Genomic DNA, 5,556 nt, shown 5'->3' with positions numbered 1-5,556 from the left:
ATGATTAAACTATATCAATATATATTTTTTTATAGATATATTCAAGTTTTTTTAAGAGGAAAAGCCAAAATTCATATGGTTGGGATTTACTCGATCAAAGCCACCCAAAATATGTTTTTTTTTTGTCGATGTCAATATCCCAATCTATAAAATCTCTACTAAATTTATGGCAGGGGAAAGAAAGGTGAGAGCCTATTGGTCGAAATCGGATTGGGTACTGAGTTACTCATTACATCTTACCGAGCAAACTCAGTTGAGCCCATCGTGAATGAATGTGGTCTATCCACATGGTCCATCCATTTTTCCAATTAATTTAAGGGGTTGATCACAAAATTGAAGCACGTCCAAAGATCAAGTGGATTTTACTAATGATTTCCACCGTTGAAACCTTGTTAGGCCCCACAGCGATGTTTATTTGTCATACAACCTGTTTATAAGATTATGCAAATATGAATGAAGGGAAAAGACAAACATAAGCTTCATCCAAAACTTCTGTGGCCCCTAAAAAATTTTCAACGGTAGACATTCAATTCATATTGTTTCCTGTGGCGTAGTCCATTTGAGCTTTGGATATGTTTCAATTTTAAGTTCGAGCCCTAAAATTAGCTGTTAAAAATGATGAATGGAGTGGATAAAATAAATAAATCATTATGAACCTCGTAGAGTTTACTCAGTAGCTAAGAGTTACTCGGTAGGCAATTTGCTTTCCTGTACGTACGCCGTGGGAGCGGGGCAAAGGGAATGTAAGAGCCGTCCACATGCGTGGAAACGCATAATATAGGAAATGAGGGAGTGGGATCTCCCTCTCTATCTCTCCCACTCTAGTCTCCTTCAGGATAAGATCCATTTATAAAAAAGAATTTAAGGTTTTAAAAAGATATTAGTCATGAAACCTTGTGTGCCCCATTTTATTGAAAGTGTGTATTTATGTCTTATCTCATGCACTCATATGTAATTTAATGATTTTACTATTATAGTGATCATCCACTGGAGAGATAATGTTCATATAGGTTAAGTGGTGGATCCTCATACCTAGACATCACATTATTATAAGGTGCGTTGAGAATCCTTTCAACTGTGAAAATAAAAGTTCAATAATTGAAAACATTTGCAAAATATTTTAAAATAATTTCAATATCAAGTCTAATAGAAAATATAACTTGATAAACATTTGATCTCCTAAATCTAATCCATAAATAAGTTACTAAAAAGATAATTGAATCTCTCATGAGCCCATGTAATTCTTAACGTAGGGTCCTTACTTATGTCTCGATGGTAGACTCGTAAGAGTTTCAATATGTGATAATGGGTTCAAGTACATAAGCATTACCGTGAAATCCCATTGTGGTGTGAGTGTGTATATGAAAAAAAAAATAATAATAATAATAAATGTAATTCTAAATGGATTTTGATGGATGCTTCCATATGATATAATCAAAACCTTAAGCCTTTACAAATGTCCTTAAATCTAAGAATTATTAACATTTAATACATCATCAAAGTAGTCATAATCTAAGCAGGCTAAGCGTTTGGTTTGGAGACTTAACCTCAACCCAACAATGTAAGAGCCTCTACATTCATGTTACCCTTGCACCCTTGTGTGAGGGAAGATGAAAACACATTGACCTGTTATCATGTCTGTTATAGGGAAATTTGATCCGACAAGTCAAACTGATTATAGAGCTCGAAGATTAGAGGGAAGACCTCAGGACGTTATGAAGGTTCAGTGTGGCCAATTCCACTGCCGGCGAATCATGACTCCGAGCTATGATCCTTGTTCAATAATTCATGTTGGCGAAATAGCCGAGCTATGCGTACATCCAAGTCCGAGGCAAATTATTTGACCGACGCAGGGATGAACGTGATAAGGATAACTACTCCGAATCCACGGAGCTTCTCTGGACTCCTCACAGAGACTTCTCGAAACCACGAGAAAAGAAAGCAGAAAATAGAAATAAATTCTAATAAATTCAAAATTAATTAATTAAATAATAAAAATGAGTTCACAACCCTTTAAATAGGGGTACCAAGCAATGGGAAAGAAATCAGAATCAAACTACAACTAAAACTCCTAGAATCTGCGACTTACTATAAATAGTAAACCTACTATTTATAGACGGTCATAATGTCTACTAGTGTGCAAGGTTTTCGGCCAAAAATAGTAAGTGTCCTATTTGGCTTCACTAAACCGTTCTCCTAATTATTCTAAGCTCTTTTCACGTTGGGCACGAATCTTAAAGCCCGACGGATGAAGAGTTATAATCAAACTAAAACTTACTATTTATAATAAAAATGAAATTAAAACTGGGAAATGACCGTCGATCCAGGGGTATTTTGCAATTCCGGCTTGCGTAACCCGACATAGCCGGGTTGGTTGAATAAAGTAGCTCATTCTACCCCAAAATCATATATTTTACGCTCGATAACTCATTTCGGATTGTGAGATATGCCTGATCTAAGGTCCGACGGTCCGGATCACTTTTGTCGTCGATCGGCCCTTTTCTGGCCCATCTTGGTCATGAAATTGTCTGCGACCCGCTCTACATCATCAACTGACTCCGAATACTAGTACTCGGTCTCAGTTTTGGATAGGACAAGGTCGAGCCCAGGTGAGGACATTCCGAGTGCCGAGCTGAGATACTAACCTAAATACGGACGTGACCGAAGATCTCGCCCAGGGATATGCACCCTTAAGACACGATACGCTACACGACCCAAAGATTACGGATAATATCTCCACGATTACAATATCTGTATGATTGAGCAAATCGTGTCGAGATTAACGGATGTGATCCTCTCTACCCACGGGTATAAATACCAGGAGACCCCATTGCAACAGGTACACAATATCTTGCACCTTTTCTCGACATTACGCGAATTAGACCCAGATTTCCTAGCCTGACTTAGGTATTGGAGGATCCCCTGATTAAGCCAGAGTCTCCTTTACTCACCTTTCTATGCAGGACCAAGGTCTGTTCGACGCTCGTAGCATTGAGTGGAGGGTGATCCAGATTTTGACCTTAACAATGTCTATTGGTAGTAAGCTTTCATTAATCACCTTAACAAAGAATGACCACATATAAAACAATAATCGCTCTTTGGTTTTAAATCCTCGTAAGTAATCATGGTTATCTTTGAATTACAACTTTTTCTTAATTAGCTACTCCTACATTCAATTTTAAGTTATCTAAGATGAGAATATGAACTTCTATCCTCTAACGCACGTCGATGTTTGCTTTAAGCGACTCTAAACTATAAATAATGATATAATCACATGTTCATCTCTAACCATAAAACCCATAATTACCTTAATTTAGGGTTAAGATCATCAGTATCATTGAATGCCATCCATGTCATGAATGGATAAGGTTTATCACGATCGCAACTCCCTTTAACTGCTAGATCGATGAGGAAGGACATTCACGGTGAGAACGGATTGGTTATGTGGTTGGTGCTCTATGGGCCCCACCATGATGTATGTGTTTCATCTATTCCGTTCATCCATTTTTACAGGAAAGCAATAGTGATTGGATATCCACCATTAAAATCCTCCTAAGGCCCACCGTATTGTTTATTTGGTATCCAATATGTTTATTAGGTCATGCAGTCCTTGATGAAGGGAAAAAACAAAAATCATATTGATCCAAAACTTTTATGACATCAAAAAAGTTTTTAATGGACAATGTTAATTCAACACTCTTTCTTGCAGCATAGTCCACTTTAAATTGGGATATAACTCATTTTTGGTCTCATACTATAAAATTATCTTAAAAAAAATAGATGGACGGCATGCATGAAATATATACATCTTGGTGGAGCCCACGGAGCACCGACCATCAACCATTGGCTGGTGGAAGGAGTAGCCCATCCATTTCCCTTCACGTTGGGCCCGCTGGGCAATCAGTAGAAATACTGACCACTGAATATGCACACGAATACATGGTGGTAAGTGAATGAGTGGGACACCATTCAGAAGTGATCTCGCAGGACCTGTCTGTTCTGCTGCGTTTTCTTGTCGAGCCAAATTTCTCCAAGTTCACGCGTGGCCCATCTCAATCAACGGGATGTAAAGGTCCGCATTACATAAACGAAAAAGAAAAAGGGGCGACCGGGACGCGGATTTTATGCAAAAGCCTTAGGAAGGAAGTTACTGCGGTGGGATGCAGGTGAGGCCCACCGTAATGTTTGTTAGAAATCCATCCCGTCCATCCGTTTTGCTAGATTATTTTAGAATATACGATCGAAGATGAGGTGAATCCAAAACTCAAGTGGGCCATACGAGAGGAAAACTAAGAAAAGAGTTTCCTACCGTTGAAACCTTCATGGGATCCACCTTGATGTTTATATGCCATCCAAACCGTTTATGAGGTCATTCCCACTGAGACGAACTGAAAAAGTTAAAATTTATCCTGATACTTAACTTTTGTGGCCACAAAAATCTTTCAACGGTGGTCACTGAATCCCCACTGTTTCCTCTCGTGCGGCTCACTTGAGTCTTGGATACATATAATTTTCTGCCATATTTCGTAAAATGATATTGGAAAACGGATGGACGGGGTGGATTTCTCAAAACTATCACGGTGGGTCCCACATAAGCATCCTAGCGCGGGAACTTCCTGCAAAAGCCTTTCACTGGGAATCCGCGTCCGGGCTACTGTTTGACGGATAGACTAAAATGTTGGTGGTGACTCTTAGAACGTACAAACGGTAAGGTTGAACGGCAATCCAGACCATTGAATTTGATGACTTAAATTGGATGGAGAGTACTCTAAAATTTACCATGTGAAGATAATATTGACAATGTGATATTTTCTTTCCAAATTGGACCATTCCGTCTATTTTTTTTAACCATCCAAATTTGCAGGCAATAATTGGATGGTTACGATTTCTTGATCAGAATGAGTTTAGATATATGCAGCACCCACAACGCGAACCGTAATTTGGATGGTCTGGATAGATGTACACCAGTGCCACGGGGGAGGAGAACCAGCCACCACCATTTTAAAAATAGTTTAGAACTAACACAGAATTCTACGCCAGGATCAGATCCACGCGTCCGGATCTCCTCGTTTTTGCCGGGAGGAAAATGATACGGTAGAAAGGGTAGAGTCTAAACCTCGGTAGAGCCATCTCCACACAGAATACTTGTCAAGGTGATTCATTAATCGGCACCGTGAAATCATATTCGCCTCTGCCGATAGTTAAAAACGTAAAAAGAAAGATTAGATGAATGATCCTGACCATCCAATCGGTTGCCTTCAAAGTAACGGTAGAAAACAAAAAATTAACGGTCGAGATTCAGTCAGGGAAAATGGCAAATTTTGACGGACTTGATTTTTCTGATAGATTGGTTTTGAAACAGGCGCTATTGGTGGCTGTTACCACTAGTCTTTATGGATGGTCCAGATGCAACCGGACAGCAGATCCTGATTCTACCTGCTGTACTGTACTATCTGCACCAGGCGCACGTTAGATTTCTCCCAAACTGGACCATTCCTCACGTTTCTTCTCCTCAATACGGTACAAAAGTTTTTTTTTTTTTTTTTTTTAAATCCA

This window comes from Magnolia sinica, chromosome 3 (assembly GCF_029962835.1).
Source record: "Magnolia sinica isolate HGM2019 chromosome 3, MsV1, whole genome shotgun sequence".
In the NCBI taxonomy this organism is placed as follows: Eukaryota; Viridiplantae; Streptophyta; class Magnoliopsida; order Magnoliales; family Magnoliaceae; genus Magnolia; species Magnolia sinica.
Note: the sequence above shows the minus strand (reverse complement) of the source record.